We start from the raw sequence: 20,337 nt of genomic DNA, 5'->3' as shown, positions 1-20,337 counted from the left end.
CCAAACCGATGGGCCGCGACGGGAACCCAGTACCTTACTCAACCGAATACCAACATAACGTATCCTTTCGTATCATGCTATCAAAAGTAAATGAGACAAAAAGGCTTTCGTAGGATGACTAGAATAAAACATGTAATACTAACTTATACATTAGACATACGGGTCTATAAGACCAAAATGATCACTCGTATACTAAACATAGGCCGACAAGGCCATACAATCTTTTACGTACATGACATCTGTCTACAAGCCTCTAAGAATATATAATTATCATAAAGGTCGGGACAGAGCCCCGCCATACCAAACAATACACATCTAAATCATACTGACCAAACAAGCAACTCCGGAGCAAATGGAGTGCACTCACATTTTTCGCTCAGCTGATTGCCTACTTGGAGGACTCTCGACTTGTCTATCGAGACCTGTGGGTATGAAACGCAGCTTCCCTAGGCAAAAGGGACGTCAGTACAAATAATGTACCGAGTACGTAAGGAATGAAAATCAGTAAATAATAGACATGAGAGAAACATGGAGTAAAAGACTCGACATGTAAGTCTGCATAGCTCTGTGAATCATTTCATTTTTATAATGGCATGCATATGCGTATAAATGTCATACCATGCATAGGTATATGTGTTCATAACATTATCAAGCCACTGAGGTCATCCCATCATATCATTTCGGCCACTATGGGCAAATCATCAACGTATACCAGTTGATCAGGTGGTGGTGCGTATATAACGCCGTAACCTTTTCCCATATCCCATATACATATATATATATATATATATATATATATATATATATATATATATATATATATATATATATATATATATATATATATATATATATATACGCGTATATAACGCCATCTGGTCATGGGTCAATGTACATGTATAAATGCATGAAATGCATAAGAAATACATTAATAAGATTTTTCGGAATATCATAAAAATCAATATGCCTTTCGGATAAACTTTATCAAATACGTATTTTTCTGAGACCCATGAACAGAAGATTTAATAATAATTCACACGGGAAATCAAGAATATAGACACCCCTAGTATTTCTATGAATAGAGTCATTTATGAAAGTTGCGTATTTTGCTCGTTTCATTTGTATTATTTGGATCATGCCAAAAAGAAAGAAGGGATAGCCTTAACATACCTGAACTGATTCTCGTAAAATTTGCAATTTACGCCTTACAAAATCAATCAACCAACATTATCAATTATTGGTACGGATTTGTTTTGCTCTTTAAAGAGCTCACGATCAGCCACTCTTCTATAAGAGATTCAATTTGGATTTTAAGGCAATATATGAATTCATATTGATGAAACATGAATAAAACTAGTTGTAGGAAGATGGAAACTCACGGCCAGCCCACTCCTTAAGAGATTGAATTCCATTCTTGATCTTTAATCCTTGGTTACTAAGGAATAAGAATTTCATTAGTTGTAGGAAATCTTAAGTGGGTGACTAAGTCACTTTAACTCCTCCAAAATGTGACATATGTGCAAGACTTTAAGAGTCACTTTATAAGTGATGGGGTGTTGCCACGTTTTGGGGGGTTTAATCTTATCCTATAATTGTAATTAATCAATCACTACTCCTTAATTAACTAGTTAACCTCCCACTAAAATTAATAATTATCCGATTATTCACATAATTAAAAATTATCTCAAATTACTTATAATAATACTCACTTTAAACACACCTTATACACCTTACTATCGTGGCCATGTGGTACCTTGTATGGTACTAGTCCATAAATATCGGGTGTTTTAGCTCGGGCCGTATTTTATTCCAAAATTGCCAAATTTCGATGGAACTCATTTTCTTTGATTAGCTTACCCTCTCACCTTCGCGAATTAAATTATCATTTGTTTGAAATAGCATAATGCTTATAATATCAAAACAATTCTCATTCTCGAACTTACGTCGATTAACTTACGACAGAACCTTAACGTACGAAAATGCGGAATGTAACATCTCATTTCCGAGCTTATATCAATTTACTTATGGCGTACTTCCATGTACGAAAATATGGGGTGTAACAGGTAATTGGCCCGAGGTATTACCCGGAGTTTTATGGGCTTATCGAGTAACGGCCAAATCAAGCAAATGAGAAATTCCCTTTTCCCTTGTGTACGGGGGGAAGCTTTAATCCCGGTGGAAGTAGGGGAACCCACCTTGAGATATTTCCAAGAAGATGAATAATCAAACAATGAGTCAATGTTAGTCAACTTGGAGCTACTTGATGAGCGCAGGAACTTGGCGCATGTAAGAATGGCAGCCTAGAAGCAGATAATGGAGCGGGATCATAATTGAAGAGCCAACCTCCGTTATTTCAAAGTAGGAGACTTAGTCCTAAGGAAAGTAACTCAAAGTACCCGGGAGCTCAACACAGGGAAGCTAGGTCCAACATGGGAAGGCCCTTACCAGGTTTCAGCTGTCACCAGGAAAGGTTCATATGAATTAGAGAACCAAGATAGAGAAAAGTTTCCCAGCAACTAGAACGTGGCACACCACAAAAGATATTATTGCTGATGAACATCACCTGAACTAAAAGTATGTGCTGCACTCTTTTTCCCTTCGTTCAATTTTTGTCCCAATTGGGTTTTTCTGGCAAGGTTTTTAATGAGGCAGCAACAAAAAGCATACTACGAAGAAAGCTCCAACAACATCAATAAGACCTTTAATAGCAAGACACACAAGCAAAGATACACTCTAGGATGGCTAGATAATCTTTTGCTCTATAGCAAAATTCCCATCGAGAAGCTAAGTTTGCTATCGAGCAAGGGTTACCCGACCATTCACAAGTACAAACCAATAAAGGGTTGTTAGATAGTCCTTTGCTCGATAGCATGAATTCCTAAAGGGAAGTAAAGTGTGCTATCGAGTTAAGGATTATCTAGCAATTCATTAGTGGGATTCTCGAAGGCACAAGACTTCCAGTGTTCTAATTCGCATTCTTCGCATTTGAACACTGGAGGGGAACGATATGAGGATACGGTAACAATGACTGCCACGTCGACCGGGTAGCGAAAACCAAAAATATAGTTGTATCATCGGGATCGGGGACTGAATGACTAGCCCCGTAGAAACAAGTTGTACAAGTTAGCCACAAGTAATGGCAATTTCTTTTTTCAGAATAACAAATGCTTATGTACCTTTTCAAAATAGAAGGAATAAAATAAGGTCCTTTTGTTTTTATCTTGTTTCTTGTCTGAACGATGAATTAACTTTATCATTTGAAAGTTAAACAGGTACTTTAAATGCTAGTGTCGTAATGAATATGAGACGTCCTCTTCAAGAGCACCGTAAAAATAAGAGGGCCCTCTCTTATAAAAACCCTCACGTTAAAGGGTTGATTTCGGAAGAACTCATGCCCGAAATCAAAATGCTTTCTAAAAAAATACACCGAAGGCTTCACATAATAAGATGCAAATAGTAAAACTTGCACAAAACTCTTAAGCAAAAAGAGAATGCAAAGATTAAAACTTGCATAAATGTTCAAACGAAGGAAAGACTCAAATAATACTTGAGCAAAAGATGTTTTTATTTACAGTAACATGCCAAAATGGCACAGATACAAGAATTGGAAAAAGTGAAGAAGAGCTAAACTGCAGCATCTCCGGAACCCGGAGGAAGAGAAGTGTCTGAGCCCCCAGACGAAGTGGATTGATCTGCCGATGGCTCAACATTTTGTCCTTCACCAGTTTGGCCTCTTCCAAGGGTTTTCTACTCATGATGTACATAGCGTAAGTTTTCTCAATGACGAGGGAAGTCGCTTGGCGCTTAAGTTCTTTTTTGAGTTGGGTTACCTCGACAGAAAGGCTTTCCCGGGCAGATCTAATGGATCTGAGGCTAACATCAAGATCGCGTACAATTGAACTAAAGCACCTATTATGCTCGATAGTCTTCCTATACTTCTCTTCCAGTTGGGCATGTTATGCCCCCGCAGCAGCAAGCTCTTCAGTTTTTGAGTTCAAGGCTGCTTCTATGTTAGTCAATCTTTCAGCGGAGGCAGCCTCACGATCGGATGTAACAAGAATGGCGTTATGAATTTCAACCCATTTGGCCTTAGCCTCTTCAAATCGAACACTCAACGGGGCAATCTCTCGGCTTAGGGTCTCCACTTCTTGCCCGCTTTGCTGCAAATGAGCCTCTAATATAGCCGGCTCAGTGGCTTTCGCTTCTAATTGTGAGAGGCGAGTGACACTTTGCTCCTGCTCTGCCAAAAGCTGATCTCGTGCGGAGGTAATTTCTTCCTTCTCACGAATCAACCTCTGAAGGCCCTCGGAAGCAACAAAGCTGACCTGCAAAATAAGAAAGTCAAAACTCAGGATATGTTCAGGCAAAAATAGAAGAAATAACAAATAAATAAATAAATGTACCGTTGCGATGTTGTGCAAGGAGTTGTTCAACAAACACTCTCCCGAGAGTGCCTGAATCTTTTCCTAATATTTCTCTAAAGTCAAAGGCTTCATATAATTAGCAAGCTCCACCTACCGGGATAGCAAGTTGCATCCGGTAGAGACCTAAAAAGTAACATTCCTCCTCCTTTGTGGATTTTCAGAAGGGGCAACATAATTTTTCCCCAAATTCCCATGAACTGGGGACTGGGGAAGAGGAACACCTTCTTCATGGTCAGGTGTGACCGGTGGAGATGATGTAGCAGTTGTTGGTGGAAGAGTGGACGAAGGTGGAAATGATTTAGTAGTTGCTGGTGTTGGTGAAGAGGGAGATGAAGCTAATGGAGTTGAAGAGTGAGAAGCAGCTACAGCAAACGCAGTGCTGGTTGTTAGTTGCTCGTCAGCCGCGAACGGAAGGGACCCGGTACTCATCCCCAAAATACCGGGTGCGGCGACTGGGACACGGAAGCGGGAGTTGGAATTTTCTACCATATCATATTCCCCTAGAGCACCAAGGTATCATCCTCAGATGGTGTAACTAACTCAACAGGTTGAGCATTCTATTGAGTTGATAAGGATCATTGCCTTCTATGAAGAGAAGCTTCCCCATCGCTAGCTTCTCCATCATGTCGATCATCACAGTGTCTATGACCGGCCCGGAAGGAGGACTAGTCACCACAACTACCAGAGACGACTCGGGGGAAGCAGTCTTCGCCCTCTTATTCTTCTCCCCGGCCGCAGAGGAGTGTCTTTTTTTTGGTTTTTTGTCCTTCGGCCGGGGACTCCGTAAAGAAACACTTCTGCCCGAAGCAGGACCAGATACACATGTTTGAGTAAGCGCCTCCTGAAGCAGCCTCGCCACGTCAACATCATCAGCCAAAATGTCCTCCTAGGGGACAACAACAAAGCCCGCGGGTAGACCTGATTCAGAGAAAAGATAGAAAGGATCAATCAATTTCTTCACATAAAATATTGAAACAAGGTGAGTCTGAGTTACCATGGTTTTGGGCCTTCCACCCATATTTAAGGGCCAGTTTTTTCCATGTGCAAGTTTCAGGCATGGTGACATCCAAGATCTTCTAGACCCACTTGTTCAAGCCTTCAATCATCGGCGGGACCCATCGCGTTACTGAAACAGGCGAAATATAGAGGATCAATACAACCATAGAAGAATGCCTAATGAAAGAAATATTAAACAAGGCGCTTACGAGTGCGGTTCCATGCTTTCGAAAAGGATGAAGTCATTGCTGGAATGATGTTGTTGGTAGCAACCGCAACGAACCATTCCATCCAATGCGGGATATGATTGAGAAGAATACATTAAATCAGTGGAGATGTACAAAGTTGGAGTGAAATGTCTTTGAAAAGGATGGTAGAGCCCAAATGACGGTATGATCGTGATGGATGGTCATAAAGACCAAAATGGGTATGTGTATTTGAAATGTCAAGGTTCATAGGATTGTATGAATGAGCTTCCTACTATATAATTAATGAAATCACGTCTTTTCTTGATCATGCGCAATTGTCTTTAACTCATGCTCGAATCTAGGTACATCTACTCTTAGAATTCCTAGGTCACTATACATATGATCTTGCAGCTTGCTTTAGCTGGATTAATTGATACATATCCTTACTTATTACATATGCTTTGTATATCTTACCTTTTCGGGGGCTGGCGACAATGGCCTGACGATATCCATCCCCCATTTCATGAACAGCCACGGGGACAAAATCGAATGCAATAGTTCTGCCTGTTGATGTACCAATGGTGCGTAGCATTGGCACTTATCACACTTTCGTATGAAGTCTTTGGCATCTTGTTCTATACGGGGCCAATAATATCCTGCCCTTACCGATTTCAGCACTAAGTAATATGCGCCCGAATGATTTCCGCATATCCTTTCGTGGACTTCTCGCATAACATAGTTAGCTTCGAATGCCCCCAGGCATCGGGCCAGCGAGCCTTGGAAAGATTTTCTATACAGTTGGCCTCTCTTGAAGTTATATCGCGTTGCTTTGGCGCGTAGCACCTGGGACGCTTTGGATTCTTCGGGAAACTTACCGTGCTTGAGATAATTGGTGATTTCATTCCTCCAATCCCAGACCAAATTAGTCGCATTTACCTCATAGTAGTCATTTGTACCCAAGACCGAGTTCATTAGTTGTACTACCGTCCCGAACTCCAATCTCTTTATTTCTGTCGATGATCCAAGGTTAGCCAATGCGTCCGCTTCTACGTTATCTTCCCTCGGGATATGAGTAATCGACCACTCCCAAAATCGTGCCAATAGAGCATGGACTTTTACCACATATTGTTGCATGCGCTCCTCTTTGGTTTTGAAGATCGTGTAGACCTGATTTACCACCAGTTGTGAGTCGCATTTGATTTCGATGACCTCGGAATCAAGTCTCCAGGCCAATTCGAGCCTTGCAATCAAAGCATCATACTCTGCTTCATTGTTAGTTAAAGGGACCGTTCTAATGGCTTGCCTTAGGGTTTCCCCGCGAAGGCGTGATTAATACTATACCAAGCTCGGACCATTTCACGTTGGAAGCTCCGTCCGTAAATAGGGTCCAAACCCCCGATGTCGATTCCGACACCATTACTGCCTCTTTGGTTGCCAAAGGAAATAATCCCGGACTACAATCGGCCACAAAGTCAGCCAAGACTTGTGACTTAATTGCAGTCCTTGGTTTATATTCTATGTCGAACTCACTCATTTTGATGACCCATTTGGCCAATCTACCCGAGAGCTCGGGTTTGTGAAGGATATTCCGCAAAGGAAAAGTGGTCTCCACAGCTATAGGGAGATTGACAGTTGGTCCGGAATGTCTTCGATGGCCTTGATCTTATCGGGGATTACCTCAATTCCCCTTTGCGATACCAAAAAATCCAAAAACTTACCAGAGCTGACCCCGAACGCGTATTTCTCGGGGTTAAGTTTCATATTATGCTTCCTTAGGATGTCAAAAGTTTCTTGTAAATGTTTAAGGTGATCACCTGTATTTAAAGACTTAACAAGCATATCGTCTATATAAACTTCCATAGTTTTTATTATTTGTTTTTCAAACATCTTATTCACCAGCCGTTGATATATGGCTCCATCATTTTTCAACTCGAAGGGCATCACATTATAGCTATATGTACCGAAATTCATAATAAACGAAGTCTTTTCCTGATCCTCTAGGTTCATCTTAATCTGATTGTACCCGTAATAAGCATCGAGAAAACTCATTAACTCGTGCTCGGCCGTATCATCAATCTTTTGATTGATGATTGGTAGTGGAAACGAGTCTTTCGGGCACGCCTTTTTAAATCTTTATAATCTACACACATGTGAAATTTATTGTTCTTCTTAGGAACTACTACTACATTAGCTAGCCAGTTTGGATACTTTACCTCTTGAATCGAACCGATATTAAGTAAGCGAGTTACCTCTTCCTTGATAAATTTATTCCTGGTTTCGGCAATAGGACATTTATTTTGTCTTACCGGAGGTACATTGGGATCCAAACTTAATTTGTATATGGCTACCTCTATCGGGATACCTGTCATATCCGCATGCGACCATGCAAAACAATTGGCATTATATTTAAGAAATTTTATAAAACCAGACCTGTGCTCGGGGTGCACTCCTGTCCCCAAGTGAAATTTCCTTTCTAAGAACTCTTCAAACAATGCAACTTGCTCAAGTTCTTCCGCTGTGGATTTTGTTGCATCCATCTTTTCTAGAACCTGGAAATATCTCGGTACTTGATAAAATTCCGACACTTCTTCCCCCGGGCTAACTTCATCTAGTTCAGGAGCGGGTGTCAGTTCCTATAATTGCTATGCCGCATGTTCCTTTCCTTTGCTACTGGAGATCAAAATTGCATTCATCTCCCATGCCGCCGGTTGGTCACCCCTTATCTGTTTAACTCCTCCAGGCATTGGAAACTTCGGCAATTGATGATATATTGATAGTATAACTTTCATCTCGTGCAACCACGGCCTTCCCATGATAATGTTATATCCCATATCTCCTTCTACCACTTCGAAAAGAGTTATTTTCATTACTCCTTCGGCGTTTGTAGGTAACAAAATCTCTCCTCGGGTTGTCACGCTCGTGATGTTGAATCTGACGAGGAGTTTTGTGTCCGGAATGATACTTCCGGTGAGTTTAGATTGCTCTAATACTTTCCATTGTATGATATTGGCCGAACTTCCTGGATCCACTAGAACACGTTTAATCTTAAAATCTAGCATATTTAAAGAAATTACTAGTGCGTCATTGTGCGGTATCAGCAATCCATCTGCGTCCTCCTCCGTGAAAGTGATATCATCTTTTGTGACTTCCCGGAGCCTTTTGCTATGGGTTACTAATACTTTTGTCTTTTTTGCTGCCGAAAAGGTGACCTCGTTGATCTCGTTCCCCCCGAAGATCATGTTGATCGTTTGGCGTTAGGGAATCTTCTCCTGCTTTCGTTCCTGGTTACGACCATAATTGTTCTTAGCTCGGTCACTCAAGAATTCTCTGAGATGACCATTCTTCAACAGTGTTGCAACTTCTTCCCGAAGGTGTCGGCAGTCCTCTCTCCAGTGGCCATTCAACCCGTGGTATTCACATCACAAGTTGGGATCAGATCTCATTGGTTTTGGAAATCGTGCTTCTTTGATATTTCTCATGGCTGACTCCAAATCCACTATACTGACGTTGAAATTATATTCTGACAACTTAGGGTAAAAAGGATCCCGCGCCCCCGACGCTTCTTTATCCTGTAATGATCTATTTTTCCGAAAGCGATCAGTCCTTCTGTCGATGGAGAACATTTTCGCTAACCGGAAGCCTCTGCCGCAGACTTTGGTCTGTTCGTAGGAAAAAAAACCGGCCTCTCAAAGACCGTTTGTCCATGTCGAGATCGTCTTTTGATTTTTCTCTGTTCTTCTCACGTCCTTTTGTCGACGATGGAAAACCAACATGATCATCTTCGATCCTTATCTTTGATTCGTACCGGTTGTGTACATCCGCCCAAGTTGTTGCTTGAAACTCAAGCAAGATTTCCTTCAATTTCCGAGAAGCATCTGAACTTCTCGGATTCAGTCCCTTGATGAATGCTTTAGCAGCCCATTCATCCAGTATAGGTGGGAGAAACATTCTCTCCTACTGGAATCGGGTAACGAACTCTCGTAGCAACTCGGACTCTCCTTGCAAAATCCTAAATATGTCGGCCTTCCGGCCCTATACTTTTCTGGCCCCAACATGAGCCTTGATGAAAGAGTCTGCGAGCATCTCAAATGAGTCTATGGAATGCTCGGGTAATAATGAATACCACATCAAGGCTCCCCTCGTGAGAGTCTCTCAAAATTTCTTCAGCAAAACAGATTCAATTTCATGAGGAGCTAAATAATTTCCCTTCACCGCCGTTGTATAGGTGGTAATATGCTCTTGAGGGTCTGAAGTTCCGTCATACTTTGTCACATCAGGCATTTTAAACCGCTTCGGGATTAACTCTGGTGTCGCACTTGGCTTGTATGGCAATTGAATATGCTTCTTTGAGTCTAGACCTTTCAGCATCGGTGGTGCACCCGGGATTTGGTCCATGCGGGCTTTCACTTCCCTTATAAACCGTAAGAGTTCATTCTTGAAGGGATCATTTTCGTTATTGAGGCCGAATCTAATCCCTCCGGCCCCATCGGAGCCAACTTCGCTCGTCGGGGTGTTGTTGTCGACCTTCTACGTGGTTTGATTTGCGGGAGCACCAGGAGGAATCAAATCTCGTTTGTTTGCATTATTCGATGCCCCCGATAGCACCTGCTTCAACTCCGTCATAACCTTATCATATCGCGTGAGGTGGCCTAGAATGATTGCCTGTTGTTCTTGGATGACCCTTACCGCGTCAACGACATGTTCCTCCTCAGCATCATTGGGAGTTGTCTCTCGAACACGTCAAGGATATTGTATGCCATGCACCGTCATAGGGTCATTCTCCTCGTTGTGGGTGTCACTGATTGAGTCCTCGAAATGAGGTTGATCCCCTCGAACCTCAGGATTGTGCGTGTTGTTAACACCGTTATCTTCCATTTCTTATGATTTTTTCTAAGACAAAATAATCAAAGCACGTTAGTAAAAAAGGCAAGGATCAACTTAGTTCCATAATAGATGTAGAATTTGTTTACCCGTAAAACGGTACAGTTAAATTTATGTGCGATTTCTAGACAAGTGAATTAATTTAATCCTAAAATAACAAGATAATTGAAAAAATATATAACACTTAGCCTTGATAGGAAGACAAAATGACAAAAATAAAGACTCTAGTAGTGAAGTCTCCGGACGCAATAATAATAAGAACAAGAACAGAAAACAAGAGGGTAAAATTGATTAGAGTTTTGAGTAGATTGTAGTATTAGTTTTTGTCAGAAAATTCATGTCCTTACAATGATAGCAAAGCTCACTATTTACTGCTACGTCTAGGAAAGGAGGTCCTAGGATCGCACCCTTCTTTAATGTCAATTATGAGGGCCATTGATGAAGATGTAACGGTGAGTATAAATGCCAAATTCCTTGTAATGGGAAACGTACTTTATCATGTGGATATTCTCCATTAAATGCTACCGGGCGAAGAGTATTTATTGCATCTCTATGAGTGTTATTCTTCCCGGTGACAGACGGGACCGTTGCCTTCGATTTTGGCTATCCCCTTAGGTTTCACGTGTTCCTCTTTTGGGCGGCCACGTAGCATAGCATATTTTACCCTATTCAGAATTCGCATACAAAAGATTAGATAAGAAGTATGTAAAGACATTTAAAAGTTAGGAAAGGATCATCTCCGAATCCAAGAAAAATGACCTACTTGCCAACCCATTTGGAGAAGAATATTAGCAAAATTGCCAAAAAACAATTAAATATTTAAGAGCAAAATTCATTTATAGCCACTCGGGCCAAACATATATCACTCGGTAGCCACAAAATGATCTCATACAAGTCATAGCCTAAAAATAATAATAAGGGCTAGCAATTAAAAAACCAAAGCACCAGAGAAGTCTCCTGTTGATACAACGCTTAAGCCTCCGGCTGATTCAATGTCGAAGATAGCTGAAGAACCAGAGCAGCCTCCTGCTGAAACTACTCATAAGCCTCAAGCTGATTCAACATCGAAGCTAGCCGAAGCACTAGAGGAGCAGCCTAAGGATAAGGAGCATGTTGATGCTGGAGCCACCACAACTTCCATGGATCATGACGATGCATCTGTATAAGCAAATCTTTGTCGCAAATATAATTATAGAGATTATAAAATTTATTTCTAACTAATCTTTGTTGAGGTGATCACGCTCAACTATACCTTATAAAAATGACTAAGCGGTCGTTGCAAATATAATCTGGTTTACAAGTCCGGAGTCAAATCCCACAGAGAACTAAGATTTAGCTACAGTTGTTCAATATTGCTAAGAAACACAAGTCCAAACAATTTCCTAATTATAGAGATTATAATATTTATTTCTAACTAATTAACTAACAACTATTATAAAGCAGTAAAATTATCAACTAACAAGGATGAAATTTGAGACAAGACTAAAGAGGTCTAGAGTTATAATTTTCCCAATTATCGGAATCCTTCCCGCTATGGTTCCTACAATTTTGCCTATGTATTCTCTATTGATCGGGAGTACGTTAGGTGCCGTAATTCTCTCTCGAGAAACTACAATAATTTACTAGATATATTCTCTCAAACTATGCTAGTTGGCTTTATCAAACTGCTCACTATGACCACGTCAAGGCTTTGTTATTTCTAAACCTACCTTTAAACCCGTTGTATTGATTTCTTACATACGTTAGGAGTGACATTGTTCAACAACCATCTAAATATGTATCCTTTCTCAAGAAACACATAATAGATAGGCACAATCAATCGATGGCCATTCAATCAACTGAAATAAGCATGTAGTTGACAAATAGATAATTTCAAAGGTTAAATTATATTAAAACATAACAAGAATTTATCCTCCAAGAGGTTTCATCAAAACTCTAGATAATTAATTAGTTACTCATAATAGTATGTAAGACTACAATACTAAAAGTCATAACTAACAATGAAAAGTAGGAAGAAGAAGGGGAAAAACTCGTGGTTAAATCTTCCTCCTTGATCCTAGCGTATTCTTACCTCCTTGGGTGTTGTCTTATCCTAAAGTGGTGTTTAAGTCTCAAAATACTGTTTTTCATGTATATATACCAAGTAGGGTCGTGCCCAAATAATTATACCTTCTCCTACGCAAAAAAGGACACTTTTGCCGGACTGGACATGCGCGGCCGCGCACTTGGCCGCGCACTTTTCACACTTTCTGCCCCATATGCGCGGTCAGTGCGCGGATGCGCACTGGACGCACATATTTCACCCTGCTCTGTTAGGAATTTGAAACAACATAAAACCTACAAGTTGTAGCCCTTTAAATTATCTTTCTAACCATCAAAAGTTATGTACATTGTACTAGACAGTGCGCAATATGCCTGCTCGATTCTTCGTTCGTTCTAAACTATCATCCATTGATCCCCGAACACGATACCGGCTTAATTTCTTGGGCTTTTAATCAGACTTAAAAGCTCCAAATTACTTGAATTCATTACATAATATCTACATATCTAGGAATCACTCCTACAAGGCATAAAATACCCAATTAGTGCAAAACACTAGCGATTAAAGCTCAAACTCAACTAAAGTGCAGTATATTAGAGTGTAATAAGCGACTAAAATACGGAATTATAACCTATCATCAACACCCCAAACTTAAACCATTGCTCGTCCTCGAGCAATCAAACTACAATTTATATAGACACGACCTTTTTAAATAATTCTCCTAACTCATCACACCAATAATATTTGAAATAGACTAAGCACAAAAGCGTAACATCTTCACCTCAAGATTTGACTCACAAGTACCATGCATTATTCACAATTCACCCACTTACCCTAACATAGAGGTCACTGACATTACCTTTCCCTCATGAATCAAGTGCCCTCACACAACAAAAGAGAGTAGTTCCACACAATAAATTTTAAGAACACTTAGGAACTCAAGATAGAAAATATTCACTCACTCTCAGAAATACTATTCATATGCCACAAAAGATGTACCATAGGCTTGCCCGTAGTGTACTACTCTACTAATCAAGCTCATTCAGTCTCGGATCAAGTAGGACTTTATTTGGTTGTAATGTAGGCTGTGGGACGGATATGATACATTTAGATATAAGAGTGACTACACCTCCCTAAGCACTTTAATACATACACTTTAACAGTTAAAACCCCACACTTATGTAAAACCATAACTCTACTTTCACATAAATATATATTACCCCATACTTCTTTAAGCACAATTACATCAAAAGCCACCAAAGGAATATTATTCACAACAATATAACTATATTCTTTTTTCTTTCTTTTTCAATTCAAGTGACTTTTGTTTTTTCAACACAGTGCATCTTTCTCCTTATTTCATTAGTTCCAATCAAAAGCCCCACCATCCACCCCACACTTTAACCTTTACAAAGTTCATATCAATTCAAGTGCTTATGAGAGGTGAACAGGTTCAAATAGATGGTTAATTCAAACGAATGGGTAAGGCTTGTAATGTGGTTGCTAAAGAAACAGGATTACAGGCTCAAAGGGGTTAACTACGTTACATAACAATTAGGCGGGTAAACTATATATATCGGGCTCAACAAAAAATGCCTATATCACTTCCAAAACTGAACAAAACTACTATTTCGCTTTGCAAATACACGGGGCAAGTTCTAGACATCAAATGCAATGCACAGAATTTCAAAGTTGGTCATATCAAGCAACAGAAAATCTGCACTAGTCTCATAACCACAGAAACTCATAATACATGACCCGTAGATTCAATCCACCACAACAGAATCGCCCACTAGTGTGGACAAATATACAGGAATATCCAAGGACTCGTGAGAAACACCTAGGAAATGAGCAAACAGAGATGAAATATATGAATATGTAGACCCTGGATCAAATAGTACCGAAGCATCCCTACTGCAGACAGAAATAATACATGTGATCACGGCATCTGAGCCACTGCATCTGGTCTGGCTGGAAAAACATAGAACCTAGCTGGAGCGCCAATTGACTGGACTCCACCTGACTAGCCTCCACCTCTAGGACGGCCCCTACCCACCTGCCCTATGCCTTTGGCAGGCCGGACGGCTGGTGCGGCGGCTGGTGTTGTAATAATAGGCTAATGACCCGGTTGTACTACCTTGCCCTGAAGTCTGGGATAAAACCTCTTCATGTGGCCAGGATCCCCGCACTCATAACAACCCCTCGGAATGGTGGACTGCTGACATGAAGTCTGACCCTGATGGCCTGAATACCCACTTGAGGAACCCTTAATAGCTGGTGGGTGGTAGGAACTCTGTAGCATGGTGCTGAAATAGGGCCGCACTGGAGCACCCCGAGAAGGCGGCGGTGCTGGATATGTGGGCCTGCTAGACTGACCCCTCCCAAACTGACCTCTTCCCCCATACGGAGCACCACTGAACCCTCCAGAATAATGGAATCGCTTGTCCCTCGGCACCTGCTCTCGGCTCCGCTGACGAACACCCTCGATCCTCCGAGCTATCTCCACAATTAGCTCGTAAGAAGTCCCCATCTCAACCTCTCGGGCCATAGTGGACTGGATATAAGAGTGCAAACCGTTAACAAACCTCTGCACACTCTCTGCATCGGTGGGAAGTATCATAAGTTCATGGCGAGACAACTTAGAGAATCTCTCCTCATATTCGGTCACTGACATCTGACCCTACTGGAGCTGCTCGAACTGAAATCACAACTCTTCCCTCTGAGAGGGTGGAATATATTTATCCAGAAATATACGTATGAACTGGTCCCAAGTCAAGGGAGGAGAACCTGTTGGTCTACAGAGGAGATATGACTGCCACCACCTACGGGCCCTGCCCTCAAGCTGAAAAGTGGTAAAGTACACCCGGTGGGACTCCAATATCCTCTTTTTGTGCAGTCTGTCCCTGCAACGATCAATAAAGTCTTGGGGATCCTCATGTCGCTCACCTCCATAAATAGGAGTATGTAGCATGGTCCATCTATCCAATAGCTTCTGCAGCTCGCCGGCCGTAGCTGGTCTGAAAGCGGGTATGGCTGTTGCAACTAGCTGGGCTCCGCCCATGGGTAGTGCACCCGGTGTCTGATATGGCAGTTACATGCCCAGGAGCCTGAACGGTAGGGGTCTGTGCTCCCCCTCATACCTGAGATGTGGTTGGGTCTGTTGGAAATAAACCAACCTGAGTCATAGAATCAATGAACCGCATCATACGGCCCATAACCTCCTGGAATCCTTGTGCGGACATGAAATCCGTTGGGGCTGGCTCCGCTGTAGGTACCTCGCCCTACTCCTCAATAGTCGTATCCTCCACTGGACCCACTGGTGGCACAACTGGAGCAACTCTAGGATGTCCCCGTCCTCTACCATGAGCTGGAGCCATCCCCTTGTCTTTGCCTCGGCCTCTAGCAACAGGGGAGCAGCTCTTCCATGGTCGGGTACATATGTCGCGCGCGTTCTCACCATCTGTGAGAGAATAAGAGAAAGATACTTAGCACAACATCAACTACACGATAGGAGATGAAGAAAGAGTAGTTTCCTAACACCCTATAGCCTCTCGAAGATAAGTACGGACGTCTTCACATCGATCCGCAATACTCTATTAGGGCTGCTCATAACTTGTGAGACCTATGTGAACCTAGTGCTCTAATACCACCCAATTTCCCCTATAGGCCATGATGGCGCCCAACGTCGCCGCTAAGCAAGCCAACGGTTAACTAGCCATGTATTTATTCTTTTTAACAATTTCAAAATAGTTGATTTATATTTAACAAGTGTGGTGTATAAAATACTCAAAAACCATCAAATGCCTACTAGCATAATTTCAAGACCTGGTGTCACAAGTATATGAGCTACTAGTAGAATATACAAAATACTAAACTATTGTCTAAAATAGAGTAGACAGAAAATAAATACAAAACAGAGACTCTAGGTGCTGCAGAAAGGACTCGAAAGCAGCTCACCACTAAGCCTCGGGGTATCGGGAGTGCGCGCCGGAATGACTCCCAGATACACCTTCCTCAGATCCTACACGATTAGTGCAGAAGTGTAGTGTGAGTACATAAACAACATGTACCTAGTAAGTATCCAGTCTAACCTCGAAGAAGTAGTGATGAGGGGTCGACATTGACACTTACTATGGCCAACAATAAAATGCAGAAACTCTAAACAGTTATGGAATATGGAAATAACAATGATAACACAATAAGAAGCAGTGAATAATTGATTCTTTAACTGATAATAAATTCCAAATTCTGCATCTAACACATACTAGTTCCAAATCACTTCCAGTTATTAAATAAATTATACCTCTCAAGCCATAACATAATATCAAGTGTAATCGGATTTCGAGAATTATCACGGAACCTGATCCAAAATATTGCGTGCACTGCCGAGGGTCGAACGGCATGAACCATAGATGCATCTATTACACTGCCGAGGCGAACGACCCACTCCCATGAGAATAGATAAGTTTACCTCACTCGCGGAACTACTTGCGATGCTAGAGGACATGGATTTCATAGAGTTATTAAGTATTCCTCAATGCTTTCCCCAATTAAGAAATCTAACTTGGAAGTTTTCAACTTTAAAATCTCTAGTCTCAGCTTTATTTAAGATAATTAATATGCACAACGAGCATGACCGTACAATTAAAGCATGATGTAAATCTAAGACTACCCAGACATCTCATAGAATATAGCTACGCACAGACTCTCGTCACCTAGTGCATACGTAGCTCCCCACACAAGTAATTCACAATAAAAACAATACACCTAAGGGGATGGGTTCCCTCTTACAAGGTTAGGCAAGAGACTTACCTCATTCTCAAGATCACTTCCGGTCCACAAATACGCTCTAAATCCTCAACTTGGTGCCAAACAACCCGAAATTAGCCAAATATTATATAAATAAATCAATATATACTCAAAAGTTCATAATTTAACTATTGGGGTAATTACCCACCCCTAATTGGAAGATTCTTAAAATTCACCCACGAGCCCGGATTCTGGAAATTTTGGAAGATAGTTGTTTCCCATAACCTCACGAACTCAAATATATCATTTTCACCCAATTCCATAATCATTTTCGTGGTTAAATCCCAATTTTATTAAAACCTAAGTTTTTCAACTAAACCCATAATTTTCACAATTTTACATGTTAAAATCTATCCATAATCTATGTATTTAACTTACGTTGGATAGAAATTACTTACCTTCAATATCTAGGTGAAAATCCCGATCAAAGAAGCTCAAAAATTGCCCAAGAGATGAAAGAAATAAGTCAAAAATGGCCCAATTCCCGACTTAAATGAACCTCACTGCCCAGCGGTTTTCGCACCTGCGGCTCCCCTTCTGTGGACAAAACCTCGCAGGTGTGGACCAAGCCCAGTTCTGCCTCTTTCACTTCTGCGGACAACGGCTCGCTTCTGCGAGCCCTCTTTTGCGGCGTACGCGTCGCACCTATGACCTTCCCCGCTTCTGCGATCGCCTTCCTCGCACCTGCGCCTTCGCAGGTGCGGTCCCTGCCTCGCTTCTGTGATCACTGGGTAGTCCACGCCAGGCCACTTCTGCGGTCAAACTCTCGCACCTGTGAGTTCGCACCTGCGGCCAAGATCTCGCAGGTACGGACGCACCACAATTGGTGCACCAGCAGTTCTATTATGTCCAAACTTGGTCCGCACATCGTCCGAATGGCACCCGAGCCCCCGGGGCCCCGCCTAAACATACAAACATGTTCGTAAACATAAGACAGTCCTACTCGACCTCTCGAAACAACGAAAACAACACCAAAACTAAGAATCACACTCCAAACCAAATCGAATCAACTTATGAACTTCAAGTTCTTCCAACTCTCTCTGAACGCGCTGAATCATACTTAAACTAGTTAGAATAAAACCAAATTTTGCGTGCAAATCTTAAATCACCATACGGAACTATTCTCGATCTTGAAATCCCAAACATATCTCGATAACACCAAAACCAACTTCAAACCAAATTTAAAAAACTTGAAAAACCTTTAATGTGCCAACTTTTAATATTAAGTGTCGAAACACTCCCGGGTCATCCAAAACCCGATCCGAACATATGCCCAAGTCTAAAATCATCATACGAACCTATTGGGACCGTCAAATCCCGCTTCCGAGGTCATTTACTGCAAATGTTGACCCAAGTCAAACTTAACCCTTTTAAGCCAATAATAAGGAACTAAGTGTTGTGATTATAACCTGAACCCTTCCAAATCCCGAACTAAGCATCCCGGCAAATCGTAAAACAGTAAAAGCACATACGAGGAGTCTTATTTAGGGGAACAGTAATCTATAAAGCAAAATGACCGGTCGTGTCGTTACAAGTAGCCATTGTCCCAAATGAATTTTTTAGACTTAGTCATTGTCCACCATGATTCCCAAATCGCTCTGAACTTTTCTCAAGGCAAGTGGCTATCCTATCACATAATCCATATGCTACTCTGTCACTCCCACTTCGGCTAAACCATCTCCTTTAAGCAACTTTTTGACCTCTGCTTTTCATACTTGACTTGCTACTAATTCAACCACCGCGAGACACCTCTCGCCATGTCCTTTCTCATCCTTCACTACCCAAATGTTGCATCAAATAAAAATTCATCTTTGTAGCACCTGAACTAATAAATTGCTTCCAACTCTAAGCCTCCTCGAACGTCATCTTTCTTGAGCCATTAACATTCGAAACACCGATTCGATTCTAAAACTGCTACACACTGCTATCTCTGACAACTGCTTCTTAGATACTATTTTACCACACCATACCCCGAAGGCAAATCAAGAAGACCATAACACCGGTGAGCCTTAATGCGTCCAACAAGGACGACGATACCATATCACAATCGAGAATTCCACCACGCTCGAAAATATCAAGTCTCGTTACTACATCTGTAGTACCACTGCAACTTTTCGATGCCCCATTAATAACAAGCGCTCAACATTGTGTAAGAGTGAGTGAGAAGGAAATGAAGGCATAAGCCTTGATGGAATCAAATTGCACGACGAGGAATCAAGAAGGAAAGTGCTCCTAACAGCCCTGTAGCCTCTCAAAGATAAGTATAGACGTCTCCGTACTGATCCGCAAGACTCTACTAGACTTGATCATGACTCGTGAGACCCACGTGAACCTAGAGCTTTGATACCAAGCTATCACGGCCCAAAATTCCTTAAAGGTCGTGATGGCGCCCAACGAGCTCTTTGAGTCTAGTTTTCAAAAAATCAAATTGTTTGTCATTTGGAGTTTTGTACCAAAACACATGGCTGTTACACTATAGACTATCTGAGAAGCATTTGGGAATGGTAATGGGAATTTGTTCATCGCGATCGTGGGGAAATGGCCGCGATCGCGAAGGGTAAAATTTGTGCTAAAAATTTTTGAATCGTGATCACAATGTTGGTGACCGTGATCGCCAAGGGTACCTCTGGAGCAGTGTTTAAAGTAATCTATTTCGAAGGTTTTGGTCATTTTATCATATTTTGAGCTATGGAGCTCGGATTTAGGCGATTTTGAAGGGAATTTTCATACTTTAGATTGGGGTAAGTGTTTTTTATTCGGATTTAATTATATTTCGTGATTCCATCTTTATTTTTAACATTAAATTAGTGATTTGAATGGGAGAAAATGAGAAATTTTGTGTACACTTTCAAAAATATAAAATGAGGATTTGAAGGCCGATTTGATGTCGGAATTGGATAATTTTGATATGGTTGGACTCGTATCGGAATGGGTGTTCAGATTTTGTGAATTTTATCTGGTTCTGAGGTATGAGCCCGGAGTTGACTTTTTGGGTCAA

At 41.4% G+C, this 20,337-nt stretch overlaps 1 long non-coding RNA gene across 6 annotated transcripts in view; it reads right to left on the bottom strand.

The window, feature by feature from the left end:
* Positions 1-3,616: 3,616 nt before the first annotated feature.
* Positions 3,617-20,337, bottom strand: part of LOC117278479 (uncharacterized) — a 35,008-nt gene continuing 18,287 nt past the window's right edge. Inside the window, exons 3-4 of one of the 6 annotated variants that reach the window (XR_011408597.1) lie at positions 16,488-16,551; positions 11,087-11,154 (exon numbers count right to left, since the gene is read on the bottom strand). This is a non-coding gene — a long non-coding RNA (uncharacterized lncRNA). Of the gene's footprint in view, positions 4,326-11,086; positions 11,648-14,231; positions 15,991-16,487; positions 16,552-20,337 lie in introns of those variants that run through there. The other 5 variants (XR_011408596.1, XR_011408600.1, XR_011408599.1 and 2 more) reach the window with 5 other exon arrangements.

Source organism: Nicotiana tomentosiformis, chromosome 6 (genome assembly GCF_000390325.3).
Source record: "Nicotiana tomentosiformis chromosome 6, ASM39032v3, whole genome shotgun sequence".
Lineage (NCBI taxonomy): Eukaryota > Viridiplantae > Streptophyta > Magnoliopsida > Solanales > Solanaceae > Nicotiana > Nicotiana tomentosiformis.
The sequence above is the reverse complement of the archived record's forward strand: the minus strand, read 5'-3'. Positions and strand labels throughout refer to the sequence as shown.